Source organism: Uranotaenia lowii, chromosome 1 (genome assembly GCF_029784155.1).
Source record: "Uranotaenia lowii strain MFRU-FL chromosome 1, ASM2978415v1, whole genome shotgun sequence".
Lineage (NCBI taxonomy): Eukaryota > Metazoa > Arthropoda > Insecta > Diptera > Culicidae > Uranotaenia > Uranotaenia lowii.
This window is the reverse complement of record NC_073691.1, coordinates 141,090,969-141,107,454: the sequence shown is the minus strand read 5'-3', so window position 1 is coordinate 141,107,454 and position 16,486 is coordinate 141,090,969. Positions and strand designations below refer to the sequence as shown.

Sequence of the window (16,486 nt, the reverse complement as noted above, 5' to 3'; positions counted from 1 at the left end):
GATCGGGGGGGAAATCGAAAACAAGAAGCCGCTGAGACGACAAAGAGAGTTGCCGGTAGTTTCAAGCGAAACCCTAACCTCTCTCTCCGAGATAAATAAGCTGGGTGTATCGTCTACAACCGTGCAACGAGCCAAAAAACGAGCCGGACTATCGACTTACAAGAAGGTAGTGACTCCAAATCGCGATGATAAACAAAATACGACGGCCAGAGCGCGATCCCGGAGGCTGTCAGAAATGCGTGTGCGTCAGAAATGCAGGCTGTACACGACGATGCTGACGAAGTTTGACTGCTTAGTAATGGACGACAAAACCTACGTCAAAGCCGACTACAAGCAGCTTCCAGAACAGGAGTTTTATACGGCAAAAGGAAAGGGAAAGGTAGCAGATATTTTCAGGCACATGAAACTGTCAAAGTTCGCGAAGAAATATCTGGTTTGGCAAGCCATCTGTACCTGTGGCTTGAAAAGCAGCATTTTCATAGCTTCCGGGACTGTCAATCAAGAAATTTACGTGAAAGAGTGTTTGAATAAACGTCTGCTGCCTTTCCTGAAGAAACACGGTTGTTCGGTACTGTTTTGGCCGGATTTGGCATCTTGCCATTACGGTAAAAAGGCCATGGAGTGGTACGCCGCCAACAACGTGCAGGTGGTTCCCAAGGACAAGAACCCTCCCAACACACCAGAGCTCCGCCTTATTGAGAAATACTGGGCTAGTTTCAAGCGAAACCTAAAGAAGACCAAAAAAACTGCTAAGGACGAGCAGCAGTCCAAGGCATACTGGCTTTCTGCGGCGAAGAAGATGGACAAGGTGGCTGTACAAAATCTGATGGCAGGGGTTAAGCGTAAGGCCCGGCAATTCGGATTTAGAAAAGCGGAAGCCTAACTGAATATTTTTCCTGAATTTTATACTAATTAAACTTGAAAAAGAAATTTAATTTGATTTTTTAAATAAACGATTTAACAGATTTACACCAGTATTCCCTTGGCCAAATTTTGACCGTATCACCCTTTACTTGGCGATAACGTCGTTTTGTAACATCATAAATTTTATCAGAATACTTGATTGTATTTACCTGAAATTTCGTTTTTGTCTGCGAAATTTATCCCAATATGAATCACTAGTGGTATGTCGAGGTTCCGGAGGAAGTTAATTTAAACTAAATTCAATCTTTGATATTTAAAAAAAAAACAATAAGTGAAATCGTTTCGCAGTCTTCAACGAAGTTGTTAAATGAGTCAAAAAGAGTGAAAAGTGAGAAGTAGAGAGAAAAAAAAAGTTGAGAGAACGAAAAGAAAATTAATTTAATTTAATTTTTTAAAGCGTTGTAGGTTTTTACATTGGAACAAGAATATCTATGCAAAATCTGAATCCTTGATTGAGTGAAGGATAGCCATTAGACATAATTAGTAGACATAATTTGAAAGCCGTTTTAAAGTCAGGACGCCGAAACCTATCAAAAACAGTTGTTGAAACAAAATCACCAAAAATAATGTTACCCTATGTTATCTATTGAAACCATCAATATGATTGATTAACTTTTAATACCGAGCCGAATTATCACATATGCTGAGTTTTTTTTTCTTTGAAGTTATCCCTGTTGATGGGATCGCTAGGGCCAGTGTTGGCTCAACTTGAGTTATGCAGAGGTTTACAAAACATCTATTAAAACGAATCTAGATATTTACATAATTCAAAGAAGCAATGTGTTGTATAAAGAATGAATAACCCGAAAATCGTAAAAAACATGTATTGTTACTCGGTATTAAAAAGAGTAATGTTATCAAAAAGTAGGTGCCCAGAATTCATTTTTTTTCTAATTGAATACTATCTTTTTACCAAGGTCAACCCTCAAATTCTTGGAAAAAAGTATATTTTGAAGACGAGTTTTCTTGAATATATCCCAAAATTCCACTTCCAAATCCTAATTAAAGGATAGCATTGAATAAGAAGAACAAACAGATTCGATTTAGTTACCTAGCAGCAAAAATCGCAAAATTAGTAAATCATTTAACGTAAATCATTTGGCCACGCTGCCATCAATCGTCGTTCCAGAATGACACTTCGGTCCGTGGACGGGACGCATCCACATACAAAAGCAACGGCCGAGGTCACGAATTTCCACATCGGAACAGAGTGCATTTCAAATAAACACACGAACGGGGAGCCGCAATCAAACGGAAGGCCGCCGAACGCATCCAGAATAATGCAACCCTCTTCATTCGATTGATTTCAATTTGGGCTAAGTTGAGCCATTCAACTGACGACTACCGTGTGGGTGGAAAGAGGCGCAGAAATTGGAGCAACTCCGCGGAAAACAGAAAAAGCAACGGTGAATGCGTTACTTTTCCTCCAACCTCCCTCCTGGGGACAACTACCTGCTGCCACCGAATGATTCCAGTTGGATTCTCAGGCGCGAGTGACGACGACGATGCGCGCGATTGATACGGCTGCTCCGCGTGTTCGGAATTCGGACCAGGGATGGAAGGTCACGCGGTTGCTCACGATCGACGTGCGTCTGCCTGTGAAACGGAAAAAAGGTTAAAGTACCTACCTGCACTGATTCAATTCGCTCTCTTTTGAGCGAACAACTGTCTGGAAGGCAGGTTTCGAACTGCATGAATTGCATTCCCGCGGTTGATGTTAAGGATTGCCAATGTAGGACACACTCTCTGGTCGCTCGGCGAGCCTCTTCTTGGAGTTCGCGGAACTCAGCGAAAGAGCAAAAATGGGAGAGGTTTGCTCTCGTTGGGAACTTTATTTACTCTCGCTCTCTGAGAGGAAGAGAGTTAAGTGAGAGGTTTTGGTGGTGCGTTTTGTGCGATGGTTCGTCTCTCGCGTACATTGAACTTGATCATGGATGCACGGGTGTCTTTGAACTGTTGGCGCGATTGAGCGGTAGTTTTCTTGAGAACAGCGGAAAATTCGCGATCAAGGTCACTCTTTCTCCAGGGTTGACGTTACGCAACTTGATCTTGAGCTTCTAACGTAGTTTTTCCGCGAGCGTGATGAGAGATGTAGCGCATGATTGAGTTTTCAATGTTCGCGCTCTCGCGACAAGTCGCGAAGAAATTTTTATAGAAAATCCCGAAGAAATGAAGACGAGCCCCAACTCTTTCGCGAGCCATCAACCGCTGAAGATCACGGCCAAGGAGCGCCCAGGCAGTCCCGTTTCCGGAACTTATATAACAACCTTCTTTCGAGGGTGTATGCTTTAGTTCAGTGCCAACCTCAGTACGGTCAAGATCGTGCAGTTGCCCTCAGTGATAGTTCCCAAGCGGAGTGTGTGAGAGAAGTGCCTCCGAAGCAGACAGGAACTTTCTTCCTGCATTCCGGCGATCCGTCGTTGTCCTTGCCGCATCTGTCCAATCGACGCATCCCGTGAATTCGAGCTGCAGTTTTGGGGAACAAGCTTCTAGGAAGTGATTATTTAAAAAAAAATCTAGTAGTGCCCCATTCTACTGATTTGTGGAATCTGTGCTGTAAAGGGAGAGGAAAAGAAAAACCACCAAATAGTTATTCGAGAAAAGTGCTTCAAGCCTCGAGTGGGATAACAAGAAGCTACCATTGAAGTTCAAGAGTGAAAACATACTGTTAGTGTGATCTCTTATGAAAGCCAACAACTTGATACAAGTGAGTGATTGAAAAGGCCATTGAAAGAGCTTTGAAACCTTCAGTAAAAGGTTTTCGTGAAACAATATCGAAGAATACTTCTATTGCCTGGCAAGAGTAACGACAACTCGAGAAATAAATCAACATCCCTGCTGCACGAGAGAAGACCCAGAATCTTCAGTCAACTTTTGAGAAAAAGGTAAGAGACCCCTCGAACTTGAACCCTCAACTGCCTCGAGGAGAAACGCTGGGCTAGGAAAATTGAAAAAATTGAATTTTAAACCAGAAACCGCATATTGTTGTAACTCAGAATCATCTTCCGGGTTCGACGAAAAATCATGCCGACAGTTTTCTTTCGTCAGATAACACATCGTTCATCGTAACTCGTGTTGATTGTTCTTGTGCTTATAGTGTGAGGGAAGCAAAAAAAAGTCGATGAAGCCCGGGGAGAGAACCGTTCGATTTCGGTTGGTTAGTTGGATCCGGACGACTTGGTCTGTGTTCTGGTGTTCTGCGCTAGATGTTGTGCCAAATCATCGCTTCTTCTTCTGCTAACCAAAAGCAAACCGATCGTCAGTCTCAGAGACTTTGAAACGGAAGAAAACTTACAGAGCTGCGGAACTATTCGGGGCAAATTTTCGGGTCCAGTGTTAACTGTGTCCGATTGGAAGCCAGCACAACGGTTTGTTTTTCTGGGTATTTTTCGCTTTCGAGACTATACCGGAACATAGCAAATAGTAGAACCCGGCCACCACAGCTGACGGCTACATGGGGATTCGGATGGAGATGATCCCGTCTGTGTTAATTAATGTTTGGGTCAGGCAGATGGCTTCAGGCAGAACTCCATGGCTTGGATTTGATCCACAGACATCTCTAAAACATACAAGTTTCACCATCTTTCTTTATTTTTTCGTGTCAGTTTAAGATTCAGCGGCAAATTTGCTTTAGAAAGTTTATATCCTAAATAATCAATACTTCCAATGTGGAGAATGAGGGCATATAGTCTTAGTCACTCGGCCACAGTCAAGGTTTGTTAGACGACAACTTTGAGCAGAGTTTAGAACAGAGATCTAAAGCTTAATGCGTATACCTCAAATGAAGGTAAACGTCAAAAAATTATTTCAAAATAACTCAACAACAAGACATAATTATTTTTTATAACATGAAGAACAAGAAATTAAAATCCTTGGAATCCTCAAAAACCAAAATACGTAACTTTAAATCGTTTTTCGATGAACATATTATTAACAGAAATAGAGTTCATGAATGTTCACGTACTCTTGAAAATGAAAATCCAGTTCAATGAAAGCAAAACGTCTCAATTCAAATTTGAAGATATCGTTTTCATACAAAAATAATTCTTCAAGATGGCTTAGATTTTAAACAAGCATTGAAATTATTGCAATCCTTACGAGCAGATAAGAGTAAGCTGGAGTGCAATCATTTGATTCTAGATTTGTCAAAGTAACTGAAGTGCTAGCAAAAAGAGCGAAGACTTAATCATAATGAAGTATCCCATTTTGATTCAACCTTCACTCAAATCACTGCATTTTGACTTGCGTTTTCCTAGCTTGAACTTTTTTTCAAATTTTTTAAAAGAATATGGGGACTCATATGAAATTTGCTTACAAATCAGCTTTCTTAAGATTTAGAATTGTGTAGCTCTGAATTGAAACAAGCAGGAACTTCTTCATCGTAGTTTATATTCTAATCAATTAAGGTTGCCTGATTTTTTTCCACTCCCATCCGGGCCTAGCAATTCCGGGCATTTTTTCAAAAAAAAAACCTGGCAAAATCCAGGCAAGGATTTCAATTTTTCAAATAAAAAAACCGGGCAATATTTAGGTGTTATTATATATAAATGCAAAGAAAAAAAATGCAAAAAAATGAAATTAATATTTTATTAATGTAATTGCAGACTTCCAAAAACTTTTTGGAACACTTAAATATTTAAAGGTTTATAAAAGTAAATTAGCGAAATTATATGAAACAACCGTTGAAAATTTCCATTCCAAATTTATTAAAAAACTTTGATTTTTTTTGGTTACTTTGTGAAAATTGTGAAAAAAATCCGGGCAACATCCGCCTCCGGCAACCGGGCCGGACCGGACTTTCTTGAAATTTTGCATCAAATATCCGGGCAAACCTGAATAAAACCGGGCAATCTGGCAAGCTTATATATGGATATAAAATCTTTGGAATAGCAATGATGATTTTACTTAGCTCACTATGATAGAAAATCTTTGGAATACAATTTTAACTTATTTTTTGTACCTAATATCAGACTCATAATGAAAGCATTTAGTAAAGCTAAGCAGATTTGAAAAATCACTCCAATCGTGTATGTTTAACTAATCAAATGATCTTTTATTTCGTGACCAACATTTGTGAAAACCATCAGGGGAGAATGGGGACACTTGATCCCGTTTTCTTATTTTCATCATATCGTTTAAAGAAAATTTAGCAACTCGCCGTCTTTAGCATTTTCTGATAGCGTAAAACTTCAAGTTCATATGCTCCAAAAGTGGAAACGATACATGAACTCGTAGATGAACTAGAAATATTTTCGTGAGACTAAAAAAGAGGTGATGTTTTTTAAGTTGCAGGAGACTTGGTCCTCTACTTAAGGAGACTTGATCCTTAATTCAGGGTGTCCTGATCCTGGGCAAAAATCTAGTAAAATCCAAAGATAAAAGGTCCGGTTACTATTTTTTGTCATTTTAGTTCTCATTTCACAGTTTGTGAGTATCAGATAAATAGAATTCTAAAAGTTTTTCTACTAACCTAGAATCATTGCATACTTTAAGGCGCAATTTTCTAGAAAACTTTTCTAGAACATTTGAGACCCCGTTCGTTCTTGGCAACATGCTCGTAAATTTTGTGTTGCCAAAATCGAATGTTACCTAAATCGAACAGAGTCTGAATCAATTATTTTGTTTCAAGGAAAACCTAAAAATATTTTTCTAAGCGTTAAATTGCTAATCGATATTTTCACGACTAAGATCTCATTTGGGTGGAAAATATAGTCTTGACAGTTTTCTGAACGAATTTTTAGAAAAAAAAATTATTTCTTGATCATCAAATGTTTTTTATGTCAAAGCAAACACATTTGCCTTTATTTAGATAAAGATTTTAAGTTAAGTAATTATTTTTGGCTTCATTTCACATTGTACAAATTTGTTTTCCAAACAATATCAATATAGGTTTTGATCATTTGTTTCTATTCAATGTGAAATGAGAAAAGTTTGCTTGGTAATTTTTTTGTTTGATTAATGTTCTATTTTAATGTTTGTTTTGAACAAGATGAGAAGCCAAAAAAGACGTGATATAACAATAATTAAAAAAAAAATCTAGGTAAATTTTCCTACTTTCATGTTTAATATTTTTCTAAGTTTGAAAAAACTGAATATTCCTTTTTTTTCCTTTTTGTTGTGCAAAATAGTAAGAATGCTTACTCGGAACTTGGGAAGGTTGTAAATTTTTAATATTCGAGTAAATTTTCAATGAAATATTGGAAAGTCTCAAGCAACATAACTGCAAGAGTATATGGTTAGCGGAAGAAAAATAAAAAATGAAACTCGTGGCCTTGACATGCACATTGCCAAACACGAAAGAAAAGTTTTAATCGAATAACAGTAGAAATTTCTTTTTAACGATATCTCCACTTCTGAAAATTTCCATTTCAATTAAATCTTAATGTTTGTCTAATGTTTTTAAGTCTTCTTTCAAATTTTATTTTATCTCTACCTGATTTTATTCAAAATAGTTGGAGCTCAGTTAATGAGTTAATAACTTTCAGATTTTTAAATTTTTGTAATCATGCTTTAGTCTGCAGCTAGCTTATATGTCAAAATCTCGACATCGTTGAATAAAACAGCAAAACATTGGCAACAACTTTGTTTTATAAATAACTTTGGAGTACATGAATGGAAATCGATGAAATTTTCAGCAAAGTTACCTGGTAATGTAATCTTAAGCAAATTTTTGTGATGTTTCGTAAAGTTTTTTATGAGAATGAGTCCGATAAAAAATAATGTCGTCTTTAATTTTTGGGCAACAAGTGCGCCATCTATAATGCATATTTTGAACCACCTTTTTTCAAATCAAGGCAATTTTTGATTACGTTTGCTGTTTCCTGAAGCTTGACCTTCAAAATATCTTAAAGTTTTGAATTTGGTCGAAGTTATAACGATTTTTTTTCTCCTTTTTTATCTTCGGGAAATACAGGCTCACTATTGAGTCCACTAGGACTTCTTGAATGATTTACTATGTGAATTTCAATGTGGTTCAGTTGTGGTTCAATAGTTGATTTCCAGCTATTTTTTGGGTCTTCCACGAGAACTTTTCTGGATTTTTTTCGATCCTGCCGAACAAAAATTGTCAATGAACTTTATTTTTTTACGCTAGCTCAAAAACCACTTGACAGAATGTAACCAAATTTTGTGCACGTACACATTACATTACTCGGTAGGTTTGCTGAAAATTTCATCATTTTTCATCCTGGCATTTAAAAGTTATTCACGAAACAAAGTGTTGCATTTTTTTTTTCAAATACACTCCTTAGTGATCCTTTCGCTGAATTAATCGATTTTCATCTGTTTATAATTTCAAATAGCCCTCCTAAAAATTGGTTGTTGAACCAACATTTAAAAGATCTTTATAGACATTTCATTCTCATTTAAGAAAGAACAAGTAAAAAATCCTGCAAGATTTTCGAGGATGAAACTTTTTCATGAAAAATTTAAAATTTAAAACTTGGATTTATCATTCTTCTTAGCTTCTTTTAATAATTGTTGGATTCCTGTAGTTTGAACGAATATTTTTCATCGACATCGTAAATATAATAATTTTTTGTATAGTCAGTTTTGTGTCACAGTTGCGTTTTCCATGCGAAGATATATCTCATATCTAGGCTCAGAATCATATCTATGCCACAAGGAAATAGCATTTTAGGTCTATATTTCAATAACTCATTTTGGAAGATTTTGACGTCCTGAATTTTGATCAATCGTCAGATTTTGTCTATCACCTCTAGTTTTGGAGATATAGCGTGTGCATTAGACCGCTGCAAGCTTTGTATGAAAATTTCAAATTCTTAAATATTTACACCTCCCATAACTTTTTTGGTTGTTTTTGCTGCCAGAAATAGCAATTAAAATTTTGGAAGCGATCCATCCAGTCGTGAATTAGCACAACGAGTTTTAATTTTGTATGGAAATTTGTATGGGAAATCAAAATTTTTCATTCAACAATCGCCAGAGCTGTACTGACAGTCCCAAAAAATATAGCTTTGAATGAAAAATATTCCTTGATTCTTACAGTACAATTCATGTGAACAAAACACAAACCTAACTTTTACCCCAGGAAAGATATTTGATGCTATGCAAAAATTTTGTATTCAAAATTATTTTTTTAATTTTAGCGTTTTTGACTGCTTATTTGAAAGCTGTGAAACCGTAGGATGAGAATAAAAAATCTCAAAAAACTGCTTTGCATAGCCTGAAAATTTATTGATTTGTATAACATTTGCAAAAACATTTCATGAAATTATTAAAAACTCTAGCAAGCAAAGTCATCTATTTTAAAATACTTTTCAATGGATTCAGATTTTTAATTTTGAAATGGTTATAATTTTTTTCAGAAAATTCTTAGCTGCTTGTCATGTTAACAAAAAATGAAGCTTAAAAATAGTCAAAATCAAAAACTAAAGATCGATTTCATTTCAAGCTTATTTGAATTTTCTGTATGATTTAATGTGCAAAAATTTCTTCTTCCATACAAATTTCCATACAAAAATGAAACGCGTTGCGCTAACTCAGGAATCAACCAAATCATCTCAAATTTTACACTGATGTTTGGTGACCCGAAAGGCATCGAAAAAACATATGGGAGTAAAAAGTCATTTTTTTTTGCAGCGGTCTAGTGTGCATACATCAATATTGATCAGCTTTGAGTAAATTCGATTTTTGATAACTGATAAACTTAGAAACCTACAGAAAAACTGAAAAAACTGATATGAATCAATTTGTTATCCTTCATTTAATCAAGGATTCAGATTTCATAAATGTTAAATTCAACAATTCTTAGAAATATGAAAGCATGAGATTGCAACTTTTTCTGACATCCTTTTGGAAAAACTGACGAAGGAAAAACTTCTCCAACTTTTTTCTCAGCTATCGAAATTACTCGCAATCTTCGAGAAAGTTGATCAGTGAATAAAAACTTATATTTTTTAAATCATAATCGTATGTTCATAGTTTTGCCAAAAACATGCCCAAATTTATTCAACGTTTTTTTTACCGATTTACAAAAGTGAACTCGACAACTAGAGCTAACAGAAAAAAAACCAACTGCAAATATTAATCAGCCCCCACAAATTATTCTGAACTAGCTCTTAAATTGTTTGCACTTCGGAAAAATGAGAATTTTGTTGCCTTGTGTGATCATCTCAATTTTCACTTTTTTTTAAATTTTCATTTAGGCAGGAATAAATATCAATTTTTTCTTTTGTAACCCCCTTTCTTAATTTTCCATAACCCCTAAGGGGGGAATAAATAAAAATTGAAGGATTTTATGTAAATTCTGGATTTTTTTTTAATATCCCAAAGGTTACAAGACAAAAAAACAAATTGTGGAAGATGGGAGTTACTTCACCTTTTGAATTCTTGATTTTATTGAATTTTTCAAAGATAAGTTAACCACCATTAATTAGGTTTTGTAAATTATTTTTCGGCATATCGGTGAAATGTATATTCTTGGAGAAAGAATATCAGGAATGAAAATTGATGAAGGTGGATAGAAAAGTGAAAAGAAAATTTACAGATGTTGAAAAGAGCGAAAGAGCATTTTTGCGAGGAAAACTTAATAACGTACACCATACTTTACCCCGCGACATTTCATTATTTAAGAGAAGTGGTACCGGGATAGAGGTGGCACTACCTTAACCTATACAATGAAATCTGGTTGGTCCGAAGTCTACATGTGGTGAACACGTATACTCCGGACGGGCCCTCACTTTTCTATCCACCATCATCAATTTTCATTCCTGATATTCTTTCTCCAAGAATTTACATTTCACCGATATGCCGAAAAATAATTTACAAAAATTGAATTTTTCGGAAAAAAATGACTTGATTTATCGGTTTTGTGCAATGAATCAGTATGCAATTTTGTTGCATAAAAGCTTTCGTGCAATTTATTCCAATTAATTTGTTTTTATAATTATTTTTATTATCTCTCCCTTTGCGATTTTCCAACTCCGAGTGACAAAAGAAGGATTTGAAATTTGTTCCGGCCTTATTTCAGCAGTAGAAAGAAAGAAGAAATATTGAAAAAAATTACAAGATCTATTTTTAAAGATAAAACGTGATAAAACACTACTAAGATTATCGTCGTTTTTGGATACTGCGTTACTTTAAAACAATAGAGACTTGGATTCAAAGTTTGAGCATCAATTCGAATTGTGAAATCTGTGAGTTAATGTGTGGCTGATTTTTTGTTTGCATTCAGGAAGAACATTTCCACTTTGATTGAAACCGACAAATATTAATTTTCAACTAGGAATTTTGAAACTCGGCACTATAATAATCAAAATCTCAATGTCATAAGTTCAACGTTAAGAAAATGTTTCTACTCTGAGCATTTTTTTCAAAATTTCAAATCTATTACCGTGGGAAAACGGGCATACAGCATTCTCATTCTTCTATGTGAATTTAAAGTGTTGTCAAAATACTGAAAAACCTTTTTATCACTTCTATTTTTAGGTAATTCGTAACAAATTTGCCAAATACAAAACTTATGCCACCAGGTTTGTCGAACCGGAATTGATTTGACTTTATTTTTAGAAGTTGCTCAACCTAACCATTGAGCATAAATTTGGCTCAAAGGGTAACGTCCCGATTGAATTTCAAATGGCGGCATTCCGCATCCAATTTATTTCCCGAATTGGCAAGGTGCTGCCGCAATTAGCGTTACGCAGAAGACCAGCTCAACCAACCGGATTAAATCTTGGCTGGCTGCAAAAAGAATCATTCGGTCGAGTACCTTCTTTCATGGGTTTTTCTTTTCTCTCGCCAGAGAAGAATATTTTATGCGCTTTTAAGTTGAACGAAAAAAAAACAGCTAAATACATCGAATAATACGCACCCAGTTAGAAGATGGTTTTTATTAGGTCATAGACTTTGGGGGGCACAGACTTCTGTTTCTGGGACAAGATTTTATCTCCGTTTAACCTAATTATTAGCATTTTGTAACGGATCCATTGTGGTGCGTTTCGTTTAAGTTCCTGTACAGGCTTCATTCAATCTTATCTAAAGCAGTTCAAACTAAAGATAATGTCTGAAATTGATGCTTCAAGGTGAAAAGATATGAGTAAAAGAGAATAACTTTCGATTACAAAACGAACGTTCATAAAAAACGAAGCGAAACCCACCTGCCAATTAATCGCGGTCAATGCCGATCAAATGTGGCACAATTTCGAGTGATGTCTCAAATGTGTATCATCAACACCTTCTCTGCGATTGATAAATTTAATTTTGCGAGAAAATGTGAATGCAAAAAATCCAGCCCAGGCCGTCTTCTTTTTCCTTTCAGGATTGCAGCAGGAGGAAAAAAGTTTGGATCCAATTTTCACTTTTTACCTAGCGAACAAAATTGCTAGACGCACCGTACCCAAACGCCCGTCGAGCAAATCTATCTGGGGCATTTGCCATAATTAGCGTTCTCATTTCCGAGCCACTCAATAGTTGGGCCTTTTCTGGAGTAAAATTTATCCGCCACATTCATATTTCTCGCCTGTTTTTTTTTGTTGGCAATGGCAATCTAAAGAGTAGCGAAAAAAATCACCCAACTTAAATATGCACACACGCACCCGTTCGAATAATTTAGTTTTAATAACAGGCCGGGGCATAGAAAGCACTTATTGCAATAATTTATCTTTGATTTATTAACCATTCACTTACTTACACTCAATTTTCCAAGTCGAAAGTCAATGGGTTTAATAACAGAAAAAACTTTTCCTATCAATTGATGGTTGCTTATGGATCGGGGACAGGGAGAAAACCATGGTTCATTGCTGAATTTTAAATACTTCCGGTAATGAATATGTTTTTTTTTTAAATTTCGTTTAATTCACACTTTGAAGGGAACGTAAATGATAGCGAAAAAGGCAGATGTGATATCGAATCATTTTCCAAGCAAAACACTTATCATATAGAAATTTGAAAACCTAACAGAAAATATTTGACCGCTGCCATTTTGAAACTTGGCTCCCTTATGTTTTTTTTTTCAATAATTATGCTTATTATGAGTTTTGTTTTTTTTTTTTTTTTGGCATGAATTGCTCAGTTAGAGGTCAATAAAGTTATTTTAACGTTGACGATTTTTTTTTCTCGACGGATTCATAGTCCATGCAATAGAAAGTTAAGTGATTACAACTTTGTCCAGGTAATTTTTGACTTTTGCATTTTTATTACGAATAGTTTATAGTTGCAATATCAGTAGCAAATAAAGTTTGCGACCTGAAAATATTCAAGTCAATTTTTTTTATTGATTCAAAAGGTTAACGATTTTGTTCGCGACCCAAAAATTGATTTTTTGATGCATTAATTTTTTTTTAAATCATTTGGAATACTGAAACATGCTAAAAGATGTAAAAGAAAGTTAAAACATAAAAATTTTGTGTCAAGAGAAATTTAGAAGGCGAAGTTAGGTTGGCTTGCTGTCATTTGGAAAACTTGAATGGAATATAAATCACATTTAGTGTTAATTCTGGATTTTCAAATTCTAAATTCATTTTCTTCACGAACATATTTCAGCACAATTAAATAATTCATTATGTTGGTTGACTGCCTTTGCTATATTTAGATGAGTAACTGTATTAATAAATCTCTCTTGTTGGAAAGTGGGGGGTCCCGTAAAAATTCATTATAAATGTTACGGAACGCGAACGATTTTCAAACGAATATGATCAAATTACGCACAAAATGAAGTTTTTGATGTCATGAAGTTATTTAAAGTATTATCTTATCGTTTTTGTAAAGAGATGCTCCTAAACTAAATTAAAAGAAATGTGGTAAATTTGAATAATTTTTGAAATATTTTCAATAACATTTGATAAACAAAAGCGTTTTGTTTTCATGAGATGATTTTTTTTATTTGAAAAACAACTTTTTCTGAAAATAAATGAGATGTTGTAAGAATCTTACCATTTTAATTAATGTGAGCTCTCATATTATATAATGTTAAATGTCAAACAAATTTCTTAGTGTTTTTATGAAGTTTGTTGATTTTTTTACTTGGTGAAAAATTTACTGTATTGAAATTTTCTTTCACTTTTAACATGTTTTTTTTTGTTTCATTTTATGAGATAATATTAAATATAAATTTTATTGTATTATTGTAATAAAGATCCCGCCCATTTTTTGTAAAGATGAGCTTCCATATAATATACAACCATCATTACAACCATTGCACTTATCGAAACATTTATGTGTGATATTCATTCAAATGTTTGTTAGACGATTTGTTCTCCAATTATTGTTAAAGAGGACCGTATCCCAAACAATTCTATTGCAGATTTCCTACCTTATATCAATTTTGTACTCGACATAGGAGGATATTTTGGCACGAGGAATATTTTTCGGTAGATTTGAAATCCCTCCCTCCTTCTAGAGAGAGATGAAAAAAAAGGCTCTCATAGATTTTTATGCACGACTTGAGAACTAATCGAGCAAATGAACAAAATTTGTAATGGGTTTGTAAATATTTGAAAACAAGAAATGATTGTTACATACAACTTTTTAAATAACTCGAAAGCTGATCAAGCAAATGGAACCAAATTTGGCATAGGAGAGTATTTGGATACGAAAAATACTTCTTTGATGATATGGATTATTTGTTTGAAAAAAAAAAACTTGGCATGGGAGGGTCATTGGACACGAGGAATGTTTCTTCGACTTTTTTAAACCCGTTATTCCTTATAGTGGGAAGATGAGAAAGGAGAAGGGATTATTGGGGTAAGATGAATATTTCTATGATGATTTGAGACCCCTCCATTTAACAGCGGGGAAATAGAAAGTAAAAAAGCTTCTCATACAATATCCTTTATACTCATACATGACTCCATCCCTTCTTTCAGAGTGGATACGAGAGAAAAGGGGAGGTATTATTCTCAAAACTTGAAAACTAATCAAGCCATCAAAGCCAATTGATGCATGGGATGCTAAATATTCAGTTACTAAAAATCTGTATATGTTAACTTGAAACGTGCTCTACATTTGTCGGGGAAGTGGAAGAGAATTCCATACAAGTTAAACATCCGTTTTGCATAACTAAATCGCTTTTGAAGCAAATAAAAGCAAAGTTCTTATTTGAAAATTCAAACAATGATTGAAAAACAAATTTTAAATAATGTTTTGAAAACAGAGAAAACCCTATCAAGAAAATTAGAATATTTCTCCTTAGTGCAGTAAGAAGTGGAAGTTGCAGCTTCCATTTTTAAGAACAATTTCAATATTTAAATTTAATGTATAGATAAAAATTTAAATAATTTCAAAATGTGTTGCAAAGCACACCGGGTCAGCTAGTTTGAAATAAATAACTTTTGGATTAAAAAAAATATTCTTAAAATAAAGACCCCAATTTTGATTTTACAAAACGTAACATATTGTTTTTTTTCTGAAAGTTAGCGAACGGACATAAAAAGTTCACTAAACAATTGGATAGACTGTTGTGGATCTTGACATCAAATAATAATCATTAATTCGAACCCTGTTTTAGAACCTTCATAAGCATTGATGAATTGATCGAACCTTTCCTAGAACTTAAGATTTCGGTTTCTTAAAAGCAGCCTTATTTTTCATCTAAACTAGGCAGGTATCAGAAAAGGGATTGGCGGTATGTAAAATCCCGTAAAATATGCTGTTTCCTTCTAAATTTTCTTTTTGGGAATTTGAAATTTCTAATTATGAAAAAAAATTAAACCTAGTCTTGTCACATAGAAGAAGTTTCTAGGAACAATTTTTAAACATTGTTATTGATAATCTTCTGAAAACTTTTAATGTCCACCAATGTTACTTCTGTGTTCAAAGTTATTCTATATTAAAATTCTGTATTAAAATTGAATTCTAATTTAGTTACGGTATCAAAATTTTCAATTCTCTACTTTATACAGAAAATTTCGGTTCAAATATTTCTGTGATTTTTTGTTTAAGCCTTTTTAAGATTTGTTATTTTATTTTTTTTTTTAATTTCAGGCTAGTCCTGTAATAAAGTTTTCGGATTGTCCAGTTTTACTCACACTTGTCCAAGAATTCAATGCAACATTTGAAAAATGTTCCCTCCGGCCTGGTTGCCGAGCTTACGTCGCGATGTTTTATATAATTTGCATTACCATACAAAATTTCAAATTGATCAATTGAATGTTTTATTTTTGCGTTCAGATACGAAAATTTTTGAGCAATTACCATCGAAACAATCATTGACGATTTTTTGGAATCTTAAAAGCGAATCAAAGGATTTAGTGATGTGTTTAGAGAAACTTACTGTTTCAAAATTCATTCTTACCTTGTTTTGTTATAAAAAAAATCCCTGATTTTAGCACAGATTTTCTCGGATGTTACCCGATTTTTATCGGACTGTTTCTACTACATATACAATGCCCAGGAATTCTTAAAACTTACTCTAATCTGTATCATTAGACCGCTGCGAGCTTTCTATGGAAATTTCTAATTCTTAAATTTTTACACTTCCCAAAACTTTTTTTTTTTATTGTTTTTGCTGCCAGAAATAACAATTACATTTTTTTAAGCGATCCATGCAGGAAATTTTAATGGGAAAACAACATTTTTCATTAAAAAATCGCCAGTGATGTACTGA

The 16,486-nt window shown here is 34.3% G+C and overlaps 1 protein-coding gene across 1 annotated transcript in view; it reads left to right on the top strand.

The window, feature by feature from the left end:
- Positions 1-3,123: 3,123 nt before the first annotated feature.
- Positions 3,124-16,486, top strand: part of LOC129740317 (uncharacterized) — a 459,755-nt gene continuing 446,392 nt past the window's right edge. The window contains exon 1 of the mRNA XM_055731953.1: positions 3,124-3,809. The gene's annotated coding sequence lies outside the window, so the exon portion shown is untranslated. The remainder of the gene's footprint in view (positions 3,810-16,486) is intronic.